This window comes from Odocoileus virginianus, chromosome 5 (genome assembly GCF_023699985.2).
Source record: "Odocoileus virginianus isolate 20LAN1187 ecotype Illinois chromosome 5, Ovbor_1.2, whole genome shotgun sequence".
Lineage (NCBI taxonomy): Eukaryota > Metazoa > Chordata > Mammalia > Artiodactyla > Cervidae > Odocoileus > Odocoileus virginianus.
The window spans coordinates 26,948,046-26,971,924 of record NC_069678.1 but is presented as its reverse complement, the minus strand read 5'-3'; the positions used below and the strand labels follow the sequence as shown (position 1 = coordinate 26,971,924).

Here is a 23,879-nt window from a genome sequence, read left to right as displayed (position 1 = left end):
CTGGGAGGTGGGTCATAGACAACCTTGCTGTGATCTATTTAATTATTAATTATTATTTATTTTGGATCAAAGATAATAGAATATACCTATGGATAACAGTGGTCATGAATAAATCTAAATTTTGCATAGAAAAATCCAATTAAAAATAATTATTTTGACTCCTTTGGTAAGCTTTGAAACTTTTTTTTAAAAATTAAGACTTTAGTTTTGTAAAGCAGTTATATCCCATACTCCCTGTTCACATACATAGCTTCCCTCATTATCAACGTAGGATTTGCCTCTTTACTTTGTATTCACATTTAAAGTTGTACTTGTTCACCTACCAGTGTTCATGAAACTCTATATTTGGGATGGTTTTTCTATACTAAAATGTTATAATTTGTGGAAAAGAAAAATTCTCCACCCCACCAGAGTGTTATATTTGATACAGCTGATTAATCTACACTGACATATCCTACTCACCCTTAATTCTTAGTTTACATTACTCTTCTTTTCTGGTGTGGGGCACATGATGGATTTGAACAAATCTATAATGACATGTACCCATCATTCTGGTATGATATAGAGTATTTTTGAGCTTCCCTGGTGCCTCAGATGGTAAAGAATACACCTACAATGTGGGAGACCTGTGTTCGATCCCTGGGTTGGGAAGATCCCCTGGAGGAGTAAATGGAAACCCACTCCAGTATTCTTGCCTGGAGAATGCCATGGACAGACAAACCTGGCAGTCTGCAGTCCATGAGGTTTCAGAGTTGGACAGGACCTAGTGACTTTCACAAATACACATACACACACACTTTGAGTATTTTTGAGGACTTCCCTGTTGTCTCAGTTGTAAAGAATCTACTTGCTAATGCAGATACACTAGTTCAATCCTTGAGTCAGGAAAATCCCACAAAGAACAAAATAGCAACCCGCTCCAGTATTCTTGCATGGGAGATACCATGAACAGAAGAGTCTGGTGGGCTACAGTCCATGGGGTCCTGAAAGAATTGGACATGAATTAGTGACTATACAAAACAACAGAATAATTTTACTGCTCTAAAAAGTCTCTGTACTCCATCAATTAATCCCTTCTCCTCCCTAAACCCTGGTAATCACTGATTTTTTTTTTTTTTACTATCTCCAGTTTGTCTTTTTCAGAATATAGCTTTTTTAAAGTGGCTTTTTTCATGTAGTGATACAAATTTTAAGCTCCTCATGTCTCCTCTTGGCTTTGATGGCTCACTTTTTTCACTCTGAATAACGTTGAACCATTTAAAATGCTCTCTGAATAGAAGCCAAATTTCCAAAGAGTCCATTAAAAAAAAATGAAGGGAATGTTTTTTAAGGAAGGTTGCAGTGCCCTTGTGCAAGATTTGGTAGCTAAGAGTTACACCAACTTATACTCAGTACAGTCTTCTTATTCACCCATTTTCTTTTGAACTCTCATTTACAATTTACCACAAAACATTACCCCTTTTGTTTATAATTGAGCTTCAGTTTACAGTACCCAGAGGCAATGATGCAGGTCACTTTTTCTCAACTTCATCTACCTTTCTTTCAGAATTGTTTATCTCTTCTTTCAAAATCTCACGTCTATAAAAATTTTATTTTATTTTTTTTATTTAAGGACTTAAAAAAGTCCTTAATGGAGGACAAGACATTTTTAAGCTTAAGCTAGTTGATGAGATTATATTCAAACATATGAAAAAAATTTAAAAAAATGTAAAACCTTTGTAAGAAACGTAAAATTTATCTAAATCAAAATCTAATTAATGCAGTGTGATACAAGTGAAAGTGGAAGTCCCTCAGCCCTGTCTGACTTTTCTATATAGTCTATGGAATTCTCCAAATCAGAACACTAGAGTGGGTAGCCATTCTCTTCTCTAGGGGATCTTTCCAACCTAGGGATTGAACCCAGGTCTCCTGCAGTGCAGGCAGATTCTTCCCTGAGCCTCCAGGGAAGCCCAGTCATCAAATTAACAATGAATTCTAGGATGTTTGGAAAAACTACATAAATACTAAATATTAATTAGTTTGCCATTCTAGCATCATTGTATTTATTTTATTAAATAATTATATTAATGAATATTTGCAATTTATATATCAGGCAGATGATTGGAACTAATATTTTCAAAGATTCTCAAAATACATCTTGAAAGAGCATATGACCCCACTGAAATAAGGAAAAGGAGAGGACTAGAAACCTTCAACAGAGAAACTCTGCATGCAGATAAACAAAAGTACATTTGGTTCATTTGTTATGATTAAACACCAACTAAGGGATTCCCTGATGGCTCAGACAGTGAAGAATCTGCCTGCAGTGAGGGAGACCTGGGTTCGATCCCTGAGTCGGGAAGATCCCCTGGAGAAGGAAATGGCAACCCATCGTGTTCTTGCCTGAAAAATCCCATGGATGTAGGAGCCTAGCAGGCTACAGTCCATGGGGTCGAAAAGAGTCAGACATGACTCAGGTATCCTTTTATAGCCTTTATATTGGCAAAACATTTTCTAAATCTGTTAATGTCAGTAATAGCAGAGGATATGGAGAATGAGAGGTATATTTATCTGTGAGTTTTTCAAAAGCTGGTTTGCAATGTGCAGAAACTAGGTAGGCCAGCTAAGTGGACTAAAGGTATCTGTCAACTTGTTCACATCACCAAGTGAAGCTCTTCACATAGAAAGCAGTGACGTAGAATTGTGTATTAGATAATCTGCTTGGCCAACCACAGTAACCCCTTTGTGTGGTCATGACTCAACAATTTGCAGTCATGGGTATATTCTCTATCTAGAATAGAGAAACTTTCAAGATTACATGGTTTGGAGAAACAATTTAATACCATTAAAATAGACATATATTTGTACATGATGTGTTTAGCTAATGTTATTAACAAAATTATATTAATATTTTAAGGTTGTTAATTTATGTAATACAAATATTTAAAAGAGTAATGTTGAAAACTCTATATCTACATCTAAATAATTATTGCCTCTGCTTAAGAGAGGCATTCAACAATAGAATGGGGAAGACTAGAGATCTCGTCAAGAAAATTAGAGAAACCAAGGGAATATTTTCATGCAAAGATGGGCTCAATTAAGGAAGGCAATGGTATGGACCTAACAGCAGCAGAAGATATCAAGAAGAGGTGGCAAGAATACACAGAAGAACTGTACAAAAAAGATCTTCACAACCCAGATAATCATGATGGTGTGATCAGTTACCTAGAGTCAGACATCCTGGAATGTGAAGCCAAGTGGACATCACTACAAACAAAGCTAGTGGAGGTGATGGAATTCCAGTTAAGCTCTTTCAGATCCTAAAAGATGATGCTATGAAACTCAATATGCCAGCAAATTTGGAAAACCCAGCAGTGGACACACACTGGAACAGGTTAGTTTCCATTTATTTTCCAAAGAAATAAAGTGCCAAAGAATGCTCAAACTACTGCACAATTGCACTCATTTCACACGCTAGCAAATTAATGCTCAAAATTCTCCAAGCCAGGCTTCAACAGTACGTGAGCCGTGAACTTACAGGTGTTCCAGTTGCATTCAGGAAAGGCAGAGGAACCAGTGATCAAATTGCCAACATCTAGTGGATCATCGAAAAAGGAAGAGAGTTCCAGAAAAACAACTATTTCTGCTTTATTGACTATGCCAGTGTTTGACTGTGTGGATCACATTAAACTGTGGAAAATTCTGAAAGAGATGGGAATACCAGAACACGTGACCTGCCTCTTGAGAAACCTGTGTGCAGGTCAGGAAGCAACAGTTAGAACTGGACATGGAAGAACAGACTGGATCCAAATAGGCAAAGGAGTACATCAACGCTATATATTGTCAGTCACCCTGCTTATTTTACTTATATGCAGAGTACATCATGAGAAATGCTGGGCTGGATGAAGCACAAACTGGAATTAAGATTGCTGCGAGAAATATCAATAACCTCAGATATGCAAATGACACCACCATTATGGCAGAAAGTAAAGAGGAACTAAAAAGCCTCTTGATGAAAGTGAAAGAGGAGAGTGACAAAGTTGGCTTAAAGCTCAACATTCAGAAAACTAAGATCGTGGCTTCCGATCCCATCACTTCTTGGCAAATAGATGGGGAAACTGTGGAACAGTGGCAGTCTTCATTTTTGGGGGGGGGGGGGGCTCCAAAATCACTGCAGATAGTGACTGCAGCAATGAAATTAAAAGACGCTTACCCTTTGGAAGGAGAGTTATGACCAACCTAGATAGCATATTAAAAAGCAGAAACATTACTTTGTCAACAACGGTCCGTCTAGTCAAGGCTATGGTTTTTCCAGTGGTCATGTATGGATGTGAGAGTTGGACTATAAAGAAAGCTGAGTGTTGAAGAATTGATGCTTTTGAATTGTGATGTTGGAGAAGACTTTTGAGAATCCCTTGGACTGCAAGAAGATTCAACCAGTCCATCCTAAAGGATATCAGTCCTGGGTGTTCATTGGAAGGACTAATGTTGAAGCTGAAACTCCAGTACTTTGGCCACCTGATGCCAAGAACTGACTCATTTGAAAAGACCCTGATGCTGGGAAAGATGAAGGTAGGAGGAGAAGAAGATGTCAGAGGATGAGATGGTTGGATGGCATCATCAACTCGGTGGGTATGCTGCTGCTGCTACTGCTAAGTCGCTTCACTTGTGTCTGACTCTGTGCGACCCCGTAGACGGCAGCCTACCAGGCTTCCCCATCCCTGGTTATCTCCACTCAAGAACACTGGAGTGGGTTTCCATTTCCTTCTCCAATGCATAAAAGTGAAAAATGAAAGTGAAGTTGCTCAGTTGTGTCCGACTCTTAGCGACCCCATGGACTGCAGCCTGCCAGGCCTCTCTGTCTGTGGGATTTTCCAGGTGAGAGTACTGGAGTGGGTGCCATTGCCTTCTCCACATTGGTCATGAGTTTGGGTGATCTCTTGAGAGTTGGTGATGGTTAGGGAGGCCTGGCCCCACTCCAGTACACTCTCCACTACACAGAGTCGGACACGACTGAAGCAGCTTAGCACCAGCAGCAGGGAGGCCTGGCGTGCTGCGTTTCATGGGGTCACAAAGAGTCAGACACCCCTGAGCGACTGGACTGAACCGAAGTGAAGAGAGGCAGGAATAGAAGTCATAAGGGTTCTATGGTGTCTTGTGCCTCAACTGTAGTTGTAAGATTTGAAGAAAAAGTCTTAGGCAAGTATTTTAAAAATGTAACATTTTATAAATCTGAAATGTGGGTACAATGGTATTTAGTTTATCATATAATCTGTTTAATTATGTCTATTTTTTAATATTTGTGTTTAAAAAAGAAGTTATTATTGCAATGACTAGCTAGTATTTAATTTTTCTGAAAAATTGGAAAAAAGGCTGGTTTTATTTTTAAATTTTTTTTTCTTCCTAATTGTATTTTTAAAGTTTAGCTTCCTGTTTTCTCTTTTCATAGATATATGAACTTATATATATTTACATACAGATTCAAGATAAATTTTAGGGTTTATCCTTAAACAAACAGGATTAACTCTTGCATTTTTTTCTGTGAACATATGTAGTTATTCTTTGCATTTGAAGTTATAACAAACAACCATCTATCGATAGGATGAAGTTTAAAGTACCTGCCAGTATTTCCCCTGAGTTAGTAGCTTATTGTAATTATTAGCAAATGGAATAGATAAGAAGCTCATACACCTCAATACCAGAAAAACAAGCATCCTGATCAAAAAATGAGCAGAAGACCTAAACAGATTTTTCTCCAAGGAAGACAGATGACCAATGAACACATGAAAAGATGCTCAACATCACTAATTATTAAAGAAATGCAAATCAAGACTATAGTGAGGTTATCACCTCACACTGTCAGAATGACCATCATCAACAAATCCACAAACAATAAATGCTAGGGAGGATGTAGAGGAAAGGAATCCCTCATATGCTGTTGGTGGGAATGTAAACTGATACATATATTATGGAGAACATTGTAGGGATTCCTTAGAAAACTAGGAGTAAATCTACCATGCTCTGTGCCTTACTAAGTCATTTCAGTTGTGTCTGACCCTTTCTACCATGTGACCCAGCAATCCCAGTACTAGGCATATACCCTGAAAATGTTAATTGGTCAGTTGTGACTAACTCTGTGAGACCCCATGGACTGTAACCTGCCAGGCTCCTCTGTCCGTGGAATTCTCCAGGCAAGAATACTAGAGTGGGCCGCCATTCCCTTCTCCAAGGAATCTTCCTGACCCAACGATCAAGCCCAGGTCTCCTACATTGCAGATGGGTTCTTCACCATCTGAGCCACCAGCCTATACCCTCGGAAAACCACAATTCTGAAAGACACATGTACCCCAGTCTTCATCTCGGCATTATTTACAATAGGCAGGACCTGTAAGCGATCTAGATACCCATCTACAGATGAGTGGATAAAGAAGTTGTGGTACATATGCAATAGAATATTATTGAGCCATTGAAAAGAATGAATTTGAGTCAATTCTTGTGAGGTGGATGAACCTAGAGACAGTCACACAGAGTGAAGTAAGTCAGAGAAAAGCAAATATTGTATATTAGCGCATGCATATGGCACCTAGAAAAATGGTATTGATGAACACTTTCGCAGGGAAGGAGTTGTACACAGTTGTAGAGAATGGCCTTGTGGACAGAGTGGGAAAGGGAGAGAGTGGGACAAATGGAGGAAGTAGCAACAACGCATATACAATCATGAGTAAAATAAATAGCTGGTGAGAAGTTAGTTATATACCTCGAGGGGCCCAGCCTGGTGCTCTGTGATGACCTGGGGAGGGAGGAGGGGAGGGGAGGGGAGGGGATGGGAGGGGAGGGGGGAGGGGAGGCTCAAGAAGGAGGGGGCATATGTATAATTATGGCTGATTTGAATTGTTGTATGGCAGAAATCAACACATTATAAAGCAATTTTCCTTCCATTAAAATATAAATTAAAAATGAATAAAATTGCATCAAACTTCTCATATTTTATATGAATACATCAAGGCAATTGCTGGTTAAATATTGTCTATACTTCTTATCAAAATTCTTACATTTCCTGTGTATCATATAGTTTACAAATCACTTTCAGTGATTTGGTTAAAATATTCTAAGATAATTTTACCCTCTGGATGCATTAAAAATATGTTTATTTAGGTCTTTGATCTATTTTGAGTTACTTTTTGTATATACCATGAGATAGTGTGAGATAGAGGTCAGACATTACTTATTTTGTATATGGTGTGATATAGAATGTCCAGTTATCTTGTTACCAATGTTATAAACATTATTGTTTCACCATTGGAATATCTTCTTGAAAATCAATTGACAATATATGTAAGACAATATATGTATATTAATTCTCAGTTATATTTTATTAATTTATGTGCCTATCCTTTTGCCAGCACCAGAGTATTTTGATTATTGAAGCTTTGCAGTAGAATTTAAAATTGAAAAGTTTCAATCTTCCCACATCATTCTTTTTTAAGATTATTTTTACTATGTTGGGATACTCATGTTACTACATGAATTTTAGGAAAAATTGATATAGAAAAATAAAGGAGGTGAGATTTTGATAGAGAATGCTTTGAATCTCTGTATCAATTGGAGGATTATTGCCCTAGTGAAACTAACAAAGCAACGTCTTTTTATCAATTGTCATAACCTGAATGTTTGTGTTCTTCCAACATTCATATGTTAAAACACAACTATCAAATGTATAGAATTAGTAGGTGTAGCTTTGGAGAGTTAATTAGATCATGAGGATGGAGCCTCATGAGTGGCATTAGTGCCCTTTTATAAAAGAGTCCTGTGAAAGTTCTCTTGCCGCTTTTATCTTGGGAGGTTACAGTGGAATGACTGCCAACCTTCTAGGAAGCACGAGCCTCATCAAAAATAAGATCTGTCAGCACTCTTTGTGTGAACTTCTCAGTTTCCAGATTGTGAGAAATTACGTTTTTATCATTTATAAGCTAACCAACCTTTGATATTTTGTTATGACAGCCCAAATGAACCAAGACAACATTATATAATCTTTCCATGGATGAACATGAAATGCATTTCTGTTTAGCCACATCTGTAACTTAATCAGTGTTACCTTGTAGTTTTCCATGTTAACATTTCATACTTCTTTTGTTAAATTTATTCCCATTTATATTATTTTGATCTTTCAGGTTAAATTTTTAGCTTAATTTTTAGATGGATCATTGCTAGTGTCTAGAAATATAGTTTATTTTTATGCCAATCTTGTCTTCTTTAAACTGGCTGAACATGTTTATTAGGTTTTTTTTTTTTTTAATTTTTAGGAATTTCAACATACAAGAATATATCATCTGCAACTAGAAACACGTAATGTCTTCTGTGCCAGTATGGATTTTTTTCTTGCCTAACTGCCTCCTCTAGAACTTCAGTATGCTGTTGAATAGAAGTGGTAAGAGTGAGTATTTGTGTCTTTTTCCTTATCTTGGAGGGGTTGTTCTCAGTTTTCATTCATTAAGAATGATGTTAGCTGTGGGAGTTTTGCAGATAACCTTTGTCAGACTGAGGATGTAGAAATATTTTTAACACTGTCTTCTAAGTTTGTTAGTGGTACAGACATGTGAATACTATTTTTATTCAGCTCATGTTGGGTTTTTATACTATTTTATTTGTTTATTTTATGTGTATCTATCATATGGTCAATTGGGATTTACACACCATAAAATGTCTAGTAATTGCAGAATTAATCTTCACATAGTAAAATGGTTGGCTACCTGTCTGTCAGATTTTAATAAAGGTAAATCTTTTTCTATCATTAAAATAACTACTGAGTGATACATATATTAATAGATTCAAATAATATGTTGTTATTAAACACAGAATGCAATCATAAGTTGTGCCAGGAAGAAATGTTATAAACTTCAGATAATGTGATTCTTTTCTCATATTCTTTTTTGATGAGCAACAAACCAAATTCAAAATTAATTGCTTATAACAACATTTTAAAAAATCATTCACATACCTATGTGTCATGTGGGTATTCTGTTGGCACCTGGCCCAACCTTATAGTAGTAGTATTAGTCACTCAGTCCTGTCCAATTCTGCAATCCCATGGACTGTAGCCCGCCAGGCTCCTCTGTCCCTGGAATTCTCCAGATAAGAATACTAGAGTGGGTTGCCATTCCCTTCGGCAGAGGATCTTCCCAACCCAGGGATCAAACCCAGGACTCCTGCCTTGCAGGCAGATTCTTTACCCTTTGAGCTGCTTCATCCTTGTTGGGCTTGTCTGTTCATCTGTGTTCTGCTGGCAGGTAAGTTGGGGAATTCCTATCCTATTCAGAAGTCTTGTATAGTTAGAATGACTGTCAGTTTGGGTGATAGGGTCAACTGAAATCTCATTTCCTATTCTCTAGCAGATTAGTGTAGATAATTGTGGCAGAGTTCTAAAGTAGTGTGAAGATAAATAGTATTGGTAGAGTGATGTGAATTTTTAGTGATGTTTTTCTCTTGAAAAATTGGGAGGCAATATAGAATATTTATATATTGATTTCCTACCATATTCCAAAGAATTCATGTGTAAGACAAGTACGAATGCATGGATTAGATAGGAATCACTGTAAACATAGAGAAAGACAGTGTAAATGTGTTCATTGTTCAATTTTTTTCTCATCAACATTAAGAGGGTGGGAAAAATTTAAATCCTTTATGCATATGACAAATCCTTGCATGTAATAGTCATTTAGTAAGTATTATTAAATATAATTAAATTAATGGATAAATAAATGAATGGCAATGAAAGTTAGGGGCAGTTTAATTCTGGTGATGAAAACTGATCCAGATTTTGAGGAAAGGAAACATTCTAGGTGTATGTAGGTGTATATAGGGACGGCTCAGGGAATCGGGAAGTGGTAGAACGTGACATAATGGAATATTCCAGGAATGGTGAGGGATATTGAACAACAGATGAGTATCCAATAATTTTGAGAAGATAAGTTGACTCAGTCTTTCGTAAACTTGGGGAAAATAAGGAGCAAATGTTATTTTTAAATGAGTGCAAACACATTAATACTATCATTTAGGAATACATATGCTAAGTTGCTTCAGTCGTGTTTGACTCAGTGCAGTCCTGTGAACTGTAGCCCGCCAGGCTCCTCTGTCCATGGGATTCTCCAGGCAAGAATACTGGAGTGGATTGCCATTCCCTCCCCCAGGCGATCTTCCACACTGAGACAAACCGGTGCGTCTTATGTCTAACCTGCCTAGGCAGGCCGGTTCTTTACCACTAGCGCCACCTATCTGAAGATATATCATTTTTTTTCATTTATTTTTATTAGTTGGAGGCTAATTACTTTACAATATTGTAGTGGTTTTTGTCATACATTGACATGAATTAGCCATGGATTTACATGTATTCCCCATCCCGATCCCCTCTCCCACCTCCACCCGATTCCTCTGGGTCTTCCCAGTGCACCAGGCTCGAGCACTTGTTCACTGAATTGTCTTCAAAAGATATATCATTTTTGAAGACAATTCAGTGAACAGTGTCTCTGAGCAATGTGAGCAATGGAAATCAATCTGAAGGCTTCACTAATGAAGTATGAGATACAGAAGGGTTCAGGCTACAGTGGTGTCAGAGCAGATAGAAAGCAAGGGTGGTTGGATGTTAAGAACACTTTGGATAGAACATACTGGCTAAATATCTTGTCTCTCATCTTTGTATGCCTAAGCAATCCTTGCTTTCCTGTGACTATGCTATGAAACAATGATCAGTTTTTACATAGTCAATGATTTATATTCATTCCTTTTTGTGTCAATAGTACTGTATTTGCACTTTGTTGAGCACTGAATTTTCTACCTTATCCTATAGTCATTATCTTTATTATTTTTAAAAAATGTAGATTTGAACCCTATAAGCCTAGAAGTGTGTCTTATTGACATTAGTAACTTTTAAAATTTAATGTTTTATTTTTTCTTTTAAAGTTTATCCACCTGATAATAAATTCTACCAGTTCACAATGGCATTTTAATGGTGGAGGGAGAGTTCACAAATAACTGAGGCTTCCAGGCTAGAAAACTAATGACCATTGATAATTTTAAGATATTGATCTTTTTTCACTGTAAATCTCACTTCCCCTCAAAACAAAATAGTAGGAAAATGTAGGAAGCAATGCAATAATTGGTGAAAAAAACTTTAATGAATAATTACAATGAGAATGTATGCACGCATGTGAAGTTGCTTCAATTGTGTCTGACTCTTTATATAATGATTGTATATATACTCTGATGCAATTTTCACACAACCGTAGGAAGTATTATCATTATCACTTTATGAAAGAAGAAGAGACAGTTGAATTTGTCACACTGTAGATAGTGGATTTCAAAGTTAGTTGTTAGACTTTTGACCCTATACAAAAGTTTCTTTCTTTTGTGCCACTGTTTATGTTATAATTTAGGTACTATTTTCTTGTGTACTTTCAAGATGATTATATTATAGATTTCCACTAATGATAAATTCACCTTTCTTAAATAAGTTTTAATACTTTGATGAGTGAACTGTTCCTGGCATTAATTTAAACTATGCTACCCATGTACTGACATTTGGTCAGTTAATAGAGTTGAATCTCATAAAAGTGTTTATATTATTGAGAAAGAGGAGAAATAATTTCCCTCCAATCTAAACCTGACCTGAATGTGAAAGGAAAGGAAAAAAGAACTAATGAAATAACTATTGAAGACTTACGTTGTTTGATTTGAATTTGAAGAAATGGAATATATTAGTAGGGAGGTTCTTGAACTTAGAATGTATCTTTGATGTGAAGTGCATCTAAAGGATTCTCACATACAAGTTCTATGAAAAGTGGCCTAACCACTCAATCTATTCCCAACAGTTACCTGCCAGTCTGAGTGCTTCAGTACCATTATAAAAATCTGTCAAGCATTCAAAACCAATTAGGCACAGGATGTCGAGTGTTGTCATGCCAGCTGTCCTTTCACTCCTCCTGGGATCCTACTGCCCATTTTCAGTTAAAAATGCATCTTACTGTATTGAGGCTTTTGTCAAGATAAACAACTATTTTTATGTTCTTCTCAAATTTAACAAAAGTAAAATGTGATTGTCTTTGAATTACCAATAATTTCATAGGTCACAGCAGTCTTCCTGGTTATTATATTCTACAAATGTCTATTATCAAGACAAAAATCTCAGTATCCGAGGTTGATTTTCCAAGAATTTTAGATTTATCACTGAATAATTTTTCTATGTCATCAGAAAAAGCTACCTTACTATATTATTTAAGGGAGAAATATGTGGAAGCTAGTCATCAGATTGAATGAACTGCTGGTAATAGTTCAGAATATTTTCCTTAAATGATTGGTATATGCATATCATTGAAAAATTTGATGAGTTTTAATGAGTTCAGGAAAGTTTTTAAATCACATTTATCAATCACAGCAGTAAATCAAGTACTTGCTTTGTGCTCAGATGTTTCAAGAACTTTGAGACCTAGAAAAGGGTTCTGTTTTGACAGGAAGGAATTGATAATAAGTAATGCAGAATTTAGAAGAATATATTGTATTTATTAAGGCTGTTCAAAATATATTGAATAATATTATAACTATATCTTAATTAAAACCCATACCATCTAAACAAATATCTGCCTTTGAATTTTTATATTTATTTCCACTTTATCATTTTAGTATCCAGCATATATTCATACAGTTCACACAATTAGCCATATGACTGAGATAAGTAACTTTATTTTTTACTTTTATTTAAAAAAGAAGCATATTTATTGGAAGTTGAAAAAAATTTAGTATTACACATTCTGTAATTACAAAATGAAGATTTCTAGATGAATGTAAGCCAACATTAGATTAATCAATAAAGATATTGACAGTTTTACTTAATGAAGTATTACCTGTTCACTGTGTACCTGCTCTGCCCACAGCAGAATCATGAGATATAGGGATTATCAAGATAGAAGTTATTTTTGAGTATTTTCTGCATTTGTATTAATACTCTATATGGTGCTCTTTTGGGCTTTCACAAATGGCTAAGGCAGAATTAAGGAAATTGAAAGAGAACAAATAGCATGTAAATTCTTCATGAATGATAATTTGTATCTGGGAATGTCATAGGAAGTCTTCAAGATGAGTGTAGATTGCTCAGTGGAAAGTACAATGTTAGAGTCTATAGAAATTGTTATTTCACTTTCAATATAAACAACGTACATTTTTTTAGTTGACATATCTGAGGCATGTAGGTAAAATAATTTGTCTGACATTATAAAACTAGCTTGCTATTTTGGGGGGGATATATGCTTATAGACCCTCAAAATTTGGTGACAGAAACCATCATGGTTTAATTTCATGTCACAGTTTTTCAAGTTATAGTTTTTGGGTCACAGGCAATTCTGTTTCATATAATATTTCTAGAATCCAGGTTGATGAATGAATCATTTGTAATATCAGGCTTCTGAAGTCACTCTGATCATTGAAATTTCAGTCTACCATGGGAAAATAAAAAGGACAGAGAGAACATAGCCACTTTCTTAAAGGCCTTGCCATGAAAGAGAAACACATTACTACCATTCACATTTCATTAGGAAGATACTGGTACAGGGCCACACTTAACGACACTAGAACTGGGAAATGCAACTCTGCTAAGTCAGAGAAAAGACAAATAGATTTTTGTGGACAGTTGCAGAGTCGATCCTGATCAGTTCAGTGGCTCCGTTGTGTCCAACTCTTTGCGACCCCATGGACTACAGCACTCAGGCTTCCCTGTCCATCACCAACTCTCAGAGAGTGCTCACTCATGTCCATTGAGTTGGTGATGCCTTCCAACCATCTCATCCTCTGTTGTCCCCTTCTGTTACTGCCTTCAATCTTACCCAGCATCAGTGTCTTTTTCAGTGAGTCACTTCTTCACATCAGGTGGCCAAAGTATTGGAGTTTCAGAGTTAGCATGAGTCCTTCCAATGAATATTCAGGACTAATTTCCTTTAGGATTGACTGGTTGGATCTCCTTGCAGTCCAAGGGACTCTCAAGAGTCTTCTCCAACATCACAGTTCAAAAGCATCAATTCTTCTGCACTCAACTTTCTTTATAGTCCAACTGTCACATCCATACATGACCACTGGAAAAACCATAATTTGACTAGATGGACTTTCACTGGCAAAGTAATGTCTCTGCTTTTTAATATGCTGTCTAGATTGGTTTTAGCTTTTCTTTTAAGAAGCAAGTGTCTTTTAATTTCATGGCTGCAGTCACCATCTGTAGTGATTTTGGAGCCCCAAAAATAAAGTTTCTCACTGTTTCCATTGTTGCCCCATCTATTTGCCATGAAATGATGGGACCGGATCCCATGATCTTAGTTTTCTGAATGTTGAGTTTTAATCCAGCATTTTGATTTTCCTCTTTCACTTTAATCATGATGCTCTTTAGTAGTTCTTCGCTTTGTGCCATAAGGGTGGTGTCATCTGCATATCTGAGGTTATTGATATTTCTCCTGGCAATCTTGATTCCAGCTTGTACTTCATCCAGCCTGGCATTTCACCTGATGTATTCTGCATATAAGTTAAATAAACAGGGTGACAGTATACAGCCTCGACATACTCCTTTCCCGATTTGGAACCAATCTGTTGTTCCATATCCAGTTCTAACTGTTGCTTCTTGACCTACATACAGATTTCTCAGGAGGCAGGTCAGGCAGTCTGATATCCCCATCTCTTGTAGAATTGTCCACAGTTTGTTGTGGTCAACACAGTCAAAGGCTTTGGTGTAGTCAGTAAAGCAGAAGTAGATGTTTTTCTGGAACTCTCTTGCTTTTTCTCCTGATTATTAAGTGACAAATGGGGATTTCAACACAAGCAAGCAAGAATAGAGTTTATACTTTTAAATATTATTCCAAGCAAAGCACTACAGTACTAGAAACTCTTTTAAATAAATCTCCACTTGGCTACTAATACAAATAAATATCTTCAAATTTAATTAAGTTTAAATTAACTGTCTTTTCACTGGAACTCTTTTCATTGTTGCTGTAGTTAATTTTATCACTATTTCACATGTAGTGTTTAATAAGTTTAGATATGTATGCATAGAAAATTAAAATTTCAGTTGAATCCTAATTGAATCCAAGTTCAGTAAACTGAATCCAAGTGCTTTGGGCTGGTGCACTGGGATGATCCAAGGGATGGAATGGGGAGGGAGGTGGGAGGGGGTTTCAGGATGAGGAATACATGTAAATCCATGGCTGATTCATGTCAATGTATAGCAAAAACCACTACAATATTGTTAAGTAATAAGCCTCCAACCAATAAAAATAAATGGAAAAAGAAAAGAGAGTATGGGACAGTAAAATAAGAATGGAATAGAAATCCACTTGTTTCTATGTCATTTTTTTCCATGTACACTAATTATTTTAATGATTAAAATAAAAATAAATTCGAATGAAATTTAACTTTTAGATTAAATGCCTTCATATATACAGGTAACATTTCATATATGTTATATCAGACATTAATTTATGTATCTATCCAACTTATGTATCATCTATGTGTCTATCCATCGAATCTGTCTGTCTGCTATACTTACATGGCACTTTCCCACATAGTTTCATTTTAGTTGCCATGCATTTGTAAAGGAAGTATTGCTTGAAGTCCTAAGAGTGCTATATTCTTGAAGCTGTTTGAAATCACGGCTGGGAATTATGATTGTGCCAAGAAAAACAAACAAACAAAAATACACAAATGGTTCACCACCAGGCACAGAACTTGTAATCCCATTGATTTACTAAACAAATGCTTTCACGAAACTCCAAATCTATTAACAATAAAATATCTGATTGTTCCGCATGCCAATTCTTTGTAACAATAGGAATGTTACTTTAATTGTAATTAAAATGGAAGCAGGAAGCCTTCAGATTGATTAAATTGAAAGGGAAGATTTATGATAGCCTAAGAAATTTGAAAAATCACACATTTTTTAATAAGCATAGTTTTCTTCTATTTTAGCTTATATTAAAGACCTTTATTAGTATAAAAATTCTGTCATTTCAAACAAACACAGGTATTCAGCGTGTATTTTCATAGCTAGTAGTTGTTTAAAATATTAAAAAAAATTTGTAAGATTCAGTTTGATTAAACATGTATTAAAATTAGTTCCTAAAACTGGACAAATAAAGTATACTCAAGTAGCGATAACACAAATGGTTTTATTATCAGAAGTGCCATACATTTAAAAATGATAAGTAGTAATGGTGTCATGAATACCTGTCTGCGAATGCAAAATAAGAACTCAAAGATATTTTATAACATAATATTGGATGCTGTGTTTTAATACATTTGACACAACTTGAGGCACTCTCACTTATGAAGATAAAATAAACTGTACAACTGATATAGAGAAATAAGGTTTGGTAGTAAAATCATCAAAGCAATTTCTCTTGTTACTCTAGCACTAAAGCCAGAGGACAGTAAGAAAGGGCAGTTCTGCACCAACAGTTACTTTTTGGCAGTTTGATCTTTTGAGTATCATGGTAAAAAGTGTTAAGTAGCTCTAATTTTGTCTAAATGGAGAGATTCTAAGGCAGGCAGAGATGTTTTGGGAATAGGAAATGGGAAAGTAATATGCAATTATGTTTCTTCTGAGTCTTCAAATATTTTAATATTACATTTGGGTCTTTTGATTGGTATGACTGACTTTTCAAAGTCCTTTACAGTTACACCTTACAAGGCCAAATTGATATTTTAATTATGTTTAATTGAAGCTTCAGAATTTTATAATTTTAGACTACCTCATTAAATGTGTTTCTTTAATGTATGTTTTTTAATGATGAATGATATTATTATAAAATATTAGAGATTATTATCTGAAATCTTATTGCTATAACTGCCATCATAAAATTATAATTTTGATAATATAAAAATTTCCATTATAGTTTCATTTCATTAATCAAAACATTTTAATTCTTTCATTTGCTGTTTTGTATCTAATCATGGATTTAGAAAATCTATAAATGCTTGTTAAATATTCTAATACTGATTCAACTATACCATTGATGTTTCTATTTTTTAATTACTTATGGAAGGACTATGGTATTAATCACTTACTGTTACTCAGTTCACTTGCCTATAGTTGGAAATCGTCAGTGGTAGGTGGTCTACTTAAAAGATTACCTTATAAACTACAACAGATTAATTCTAACAACATGTAACTGGAATGGAAATATAAGCTGCACCAATAAGAAAAGTAGCAAAACATTAAATTCTTGCTACTTATGTTATGGGTATATCACAGCCTTCTTGCAGTTAGTAACACAGGACAGCACTTCAGCACTTCAACTGGTGAAATTTTAAACTGCAAAATCATCAAAAAGCATAAAAAAAGAAGAAAATATAGCACTAAATAGATTATGTAATGGACACTGCACTGTTCACAGTATGTTAAATGAAGCACGCAGAGCATTGTTTTGCTTGCCTTCATATGGGCTGAGATCTTTAATCATCTGTCAGATTGCAACTGCAATAATATTATAAAAGGTTAATATATGCTATATCTAAAGGCTGAATTATCACTTAATTCTGGAAGTAATTAAAGGTGTAGAATATGGTTAGACATAGTGATTGATGATGATATCCAATTTCTAGCCAATGACATTGAATAGAAATGTAATTAAACTTTACAGAACAGTTTTATTGAATATCATAACACATATATGTGCACACACAGTAGTAAAATAAACCCATGTCAGATATATTATGTGCATTTTCTAATGCCCTGAAAAACACAAGCAGGTAAAATCATCTTGTTACATGCAAAATTGTATACTAGTGTAGTAGGTTTCTATTTTTTTTTTTCTGAAAAGTAGTGCCATCATCCCTAAAAATGGATTGCAATAAGGAAGTAGCACCTGACGAGGTGGAATAACTCCTGAGATTAAAAAAAGTAAAATAAATAAAAGGAAGGAAGAAAAGATGTTAGGAGAGAAAAGGAAGAGTGCTGTTGCTGAGAGGAGATAGTGTTGTCAGGCTCTAGACACTCCAAGGTCTAATTGTGTCTACTATGTTGTGTTGTTGTTGGTTAGTCACTAATGTGTCTGACTCTTTGCGACCCATGGTCTGTAGCCCTCCAGGTTCTTCTATCCATGAATTCTTCAGGCAAGAATCCTAGAGTGGGTTGCCATTTCCTTTCCAGGGGATCTTCCCAATCCAGGGATTGAATCCATGTCTCTGGCATTAGTAGGCTGATTCTTTACCACTAAGCCACTGGGAAAGCCCCTATCTACTATGTACTTTCCTCTATATCAGTACTATCAATAATATTTTCTGTCTACCAGAATAACAGATGAGAGGAAATTGGAAATAAGTAATTTAGATAAAAAATAAGACCTAGTATTAATTAACTGTTGCTGTGACAGTGATGTGTAACAGAATACTGTAAAATTCAGTGAGTTGAAAAATCCTTTCTATTCCAAGGATAGGATATATATACACTTTTTTTCATTCATTGGTAGGCAGGTCAGCTAGAACAGCTTTCTCTTAAGCTGAACATCGAAATTATGAGTTGGATCCTCATCTCCATCTAAAATTCTTATCTCTAAATTCCTCTCAGATGAGAATCAGACTCTAACTCTGTTCTTCTCATGGAGGATCACAAATGCACAAGGGGCTTATTAGTTCATATAGGAATGTTTAATCAGTCGGCTTGTACCAACTGGTTAACATTTCATCAGCTAAAAATCAAGTGTGGCGTAGTAATATGCCCCATTTCAACAGAGAGGTGTAGAGGAGAATATGTTTGCTGAATAACTATAATACAATTTCTCAAAGATACAAATGAGGTTAAGTCAAAATCTTTAAAGAAAAGACCATATTTTACTTTCATTATCATGTTTTATTATACTTTGGAATAGAAAAATGAGGAAGATATTAGTGACACCCACATATACATACACATATATGTTAATTTTAAAGAATATAGATTTATGTACTTCTAGTAAGCATAGTGTGACATTTTTGAAGTCTTAATTCCTATAAATGTTAAAAATCATAGTATGTGATGAAAGCAAAAGTTAACAAACTTGAATAATTGTGCAAATTTTCACACCTCTCCAACATGTTAAGAAAAATTTTAGGACAGAAGAGATACAGACACATATGCACACCAATGTAATGACCATTTTCAATAAAACTTCAGATCTTAATAGCCAAAGTAATTAATGGAATAGACATCTGAACTATCATGACTGTATTAACTTCCAGTAGTTTTCTAAATATGACTGAGGTAAAGTGTATTACTCAAATTTGGGATATGAGGAAATTTAAAGTAAAAATATTAAAATTTTGTCACAATGGCTTATAAGGTCTCTAGGTGAGAACCAGTATTAATTAATTTTATTGGTAGAAAGATAAAAATATACAGAACTGACTCTGATTTGTCATCTGTGTCAGATTCATAGTAGTCATTGGTGATAGAAACAAACTATTCTTCTTGTTCCCTAGCAGTGACTATTCATCTTTCAATGTTCAAGTATACCTGCTTAGAGATTTCTATGTTTTCCACAAGCATAAATGTTTATATTTTAGTTTCAAAGACCTTAATATACTTTTCGCACACAAAAAAATGTATTCAATTTACTGTACATGTATAATAAGATTAAATAGTAAGCCTTGGCAAAATAAGGCTGTGTTTTATTTCACTTTGTGTAATATCATCTTGCATAGATGAAATCCTTAGAAAATGCTGAGAGACACTAAATTCCTGAATGTGAACAAGAATGCACAAACAGTAAAGTTCATAAGAGGAAAAGAATATGGGGGGGGGAGGTGTTTTAAATAACTAGAGTGGGAACTCTATGGCAATTTTCTATTTTAACTATTATCATAATGTAACATTATAGGTCCTTTATTGTGTCCTTCTTTGCATGAAAAGTTCCCTTGGTATCTCTAATTTACTTGAAGAGATCTGTAGTCTTTCCCATTCTATTGTTTTCCTCTATTTCTTTGCATTGTTCAATGAGGAAGGTTTTGTGTGTGTGTGTTTTGTTTTTTTTTTTGTCTCTGCTTGTGAGTCTTTGGAACTGCGTTTAAATGGAATGAACTTTCCTTTGCTCCTTTGCCTTTCACTTCTTGTCTTTTCACAGCTGTGTGTAAGGCCTCCTCAGACCACCACCTTGCCTTTTTGGATTTCTTGTACTTGGGGATTTCATGCAAAGATGGGCACAATAAAGGACAGAAATGGTATGGACCTAACAGAAGAAGAAGATATTGAGAAAATCCCATAGACAGAGGAGCCTGGTAGGCTACAGTCCACAGGGTCGCAAAGAGTCGGACATGACTGAGCAACTTCACTCACTCAGTGGAGAAAAAGACATAGAGGATTGACTTATGGACATGGGGAGAGGGGAGGAGAGGGTGAGATGTATGGGAAGAGTAACATGGAAACTTACATTACAATATGCAAAATAGATAGCTAACAGGAATTTGCTCTGTGGCTCAGGAAACTCAAACAGGGGCTCTGTACCAATTTAAGAGTGGTGGGGTGGGGTGGGATATGGGAGGGAGATTTACGAGGGAGGGGATATTTGTATACTTATGGCTGATTCATGTTGAAGTTTGACAGAAAACAACAAAATTCTGTAAAGCTATGATCCTTCAATAAAAATATAAATTAAAAAAAGCATCAAGATATTTCTAGCTCTGAATTAACTTAAATCATATTTGATAAAATAATGGCCAAAATTTGAAGGAGAAATGAAGTTAGTTTAAAAAAATAAAATAATTAACTGATGCTTTGTGAGTAGAATTGGAAGTAAAGAAACATAAAATATATAAATTTTATGAGTCAACTTTCAAAACAGAAAATTTACTTAGGAAATTTGACAAGTTGAAGACTAGTATTGAATCATCAAATGGGTCTAAACAGTGATGAAGCCTCAATAAAGAAAGCTAAAATTTGAATTTTTCAGGAAGCTCAGAGAATTCAGGATAGCATCCATAAACATAAGAGGAAAGATTTATACCATATTCAGGGGATCCCAATAAGATAGATTGACAGATTTGGATTCACATTCTTCATGATTTCGGTAGTGTTCTTGTTTTGAAGGTTTGTTTTTTTTTTTTTTTTTGTAATCAGTGCTAATTGGTGCTTGAAGCTTGGTTCAGACATTCTTCCTCTCTCTTTTCTTACTTTCATGAAATTTCTATTGTCTTCTATTTCTGTGGTGGAGGACTTCTTTTTTTATCAATATGTTTTTAATATTGATTGTATGTTACAATGATAATATTTTGGATAAATTAGGTTAAGTGAAACATAGTATCATACTTATTTTATCTTATTACATTTTTAATAAAGCTACTAAAATTTTGAAGTTCATTTGTGACTCAATTTATATTTCTGTATTTCTTGAAATATACTAAAATCTAGTATCTTTTAAGATAAGATATTAAAACCTATAGCGTTGTATTCATTTAATTTGTACAAAGTGATTTGATACCCTTTTATATTGTAATATGATTACTACCAAAGTTTAAGCTAACACCTCTGTCATGCCACATAATTATTATTTCTGATATGCACAGAAAATATATAAGATCTATTTATAGTTTTTTTGAAATATATAATACAGTATTATTGATTAGTTGCTAGGCTGGATCACATGGTATTTACATTTTTAATTTGTGAGCAACATTTGTACCATTTTCTATAGTGACTTACCTGACCGTGTACAAAGGTTCCCTTTTTCCACATCACCAACTCTCTTGTCTTGATAATAGCCACTGTAACAAATATGAATTGATGTTTCATTATGGTTTTGTTAGCATTTTCCTGACAGTTAAGGTTTGAGGCATATTTTTATGAACCTGCTGGACATTTGTACATCTTTGAAAAAATATCTACTCAGTCCCTTTCTCTTCTCATTTTTTAATCAAAGTTTTGGTTTCCTTGTAATTGAGTTATGTGAGTTCTTTTTATATTTTATACATTAATCCCTTATCAGATATGTGGTTTGCAAATATTTTCTGCCATTTCATAGGTTACCTTTCCTTTTTGCTCGTTGTTGTACTATGCAGAAGCTTTCTAGTTTGATGCAGTCCCATTTGATTTTTGCTTTTGTAGCTTTTGCTTTTAATACCATATCCAAAAAGTCATTGCCAGGATCAATGTGTAAAGGATCTTTCTCTCTGTTTTCTTATAGTTGTTTAAGTCTTTAATCCATTTTGTATTTATTTTTTGTTTCCAAGTCTCCTACTTTTTTCTAATAGAAATACAGCTATTTCTGCTTTCTTTTAGTTATCAGTTGCTTGGAATACCTTTTTTTATATCTCTTCACATTAAGTTATGTTTGTCCTTAAAGCTGACATGAGACTCTTTTAGGCAGAGTCTCTTTTTATAATTAAAGAAAAAACAAAAAACAAAAAAAACAGCCAGCCACTTTGTGCCCTTTGATTAGATAACTTAATCCATTGTATCTAGAGCAATCATTGGCATGCAAGTACTTAATATTGCCATGTCATTCATCTTGTCTGGCTATTTTGTTGTTCTTTTTTGTCCCCTCTGTTTCTGCCTACTCTTTGTAAATTAGTGATTTTTCAAAAGGTGTTTCTTATTTCTTTATCTTTTGTGAATCTACTATAGGTATTTTCTTTGTGGTTACCATGAGGCTTACATAAAATTTCATATTGATAAAATAGTTCATTTTACACTGATAGTAACTTAACCTCAGTTGCATAGAAAATCTTGATGATTTTCCTCCCACTATTTGAAAAACTTTGATGTCACAATTTATTTGTTTTTATATCATATATTTGCTAATGGAAAGATCCCCTGCAGGAGGGCATGGCAATACACTCCAGTATTCTTGCCTGGAGAATTCCATGAAAAGAGGAGCCTGATGGGCTACAGTCCATATTGTCGCAAAGGGTTGGACATGACTGAAGTGACTTAGCACAGCACATGGTAGCTATAGTTACACTCTTCCTTTAACTTTTATATTATAGTAAGTGGTTAACACTCCATGTTACAGAATTAGAGTTTTATAAATCTGACTGTATCTTTGTCTTTACCAGTGTACTGTATGTTTTCCTATATTTTGATGTTACTAAATAGCATATTTTCATTTTATTTTAAGAGCTGAAATGTATATCTGGGATAGTCTTTTTCTCTTTCATATCTAAAGGGTAACTATGCTGAATAATTTATTGTTGGTTGGCATTTTTTTTTTTCTCTTAAAACTTTGACAGTATAATTCACTGTCTCCTGGTATGAAGGATTTTGCTGAAAAATCTGCTGATAGTTTATTGGGGGTTCCTTTGCAGGTTACAATCTTTCTTTTCCCTTTTAGGATATTTTTTTGAGCATTTCAGTATATTGTCTCTTGAAGAAGTCTTTTTGTATTGAGTTAACTGGGCAAAATATTAGTTTTGTGAACTTGATATCCAAATTTCTCCCTAGGTTTGTTAAGTTCTCAGCTATTTCTTTTTTAAAAAAAACAATTTATTTATTTTAATTGGAGGCTAATTACTTTACAATATTGTGGTGGTTTTTGCCATACATTGACATGAATCAGCCATGGGTATACATGTATCCCCCATCCAAAACCCCCCTCTTACCTCCCTCCCCATTCCATCCCTCTGGGTTGTCCCAGTGCCCTGACTTCGAATGCTCTGTTCATGCATCGAGCTAGGACTGGTCATCTATTTCACATATGATAATATACATGTTTCAGTTCTTTTCTCTCAAATCATTCCACCCTTGCCTGCTCCCACAGAGTCCAAAGTCTGTTGTTTTTATCTGTGTCTCTTCTGCTGTCTCGAGTATAGGGTTGACGTTACCATCTTTCTAAATTCCATATATATGTGTTAATATACTGTATTGGTGTTTCTCTTTATGACTTTATGCTTCTTATGACTAATAGGCTCCA

At 34.8% G+C, this 23,879-nt stretch overlaps 1 long non-coding RNA gene across 2 annotated transcripts in view; it reads left to right on the top strand.

Annotated features, from left to right (window-relative positions):
* Window positions 1–23,879, top strand: part of LOC139035046 (uncharacterized) — a 465,494-nt gene that overhangs the window by 334,874 nt on the left and 106,741 nt on the right. Inside the window, exon 4 of one of the 2 annotated variants that reach the window (XR_011487557.1) lies at window positions 8,283–8,407. This is a non-coding gene — a long non-coding RNA (uncharacterized lncRNA). Of the gene's footprint in view, window positions 1–8,282; window positions 8,414–23,879 lie in introns of both variants that reach the window. The other variant, XR_011487556.1, reaches the window with a different exon arrangement.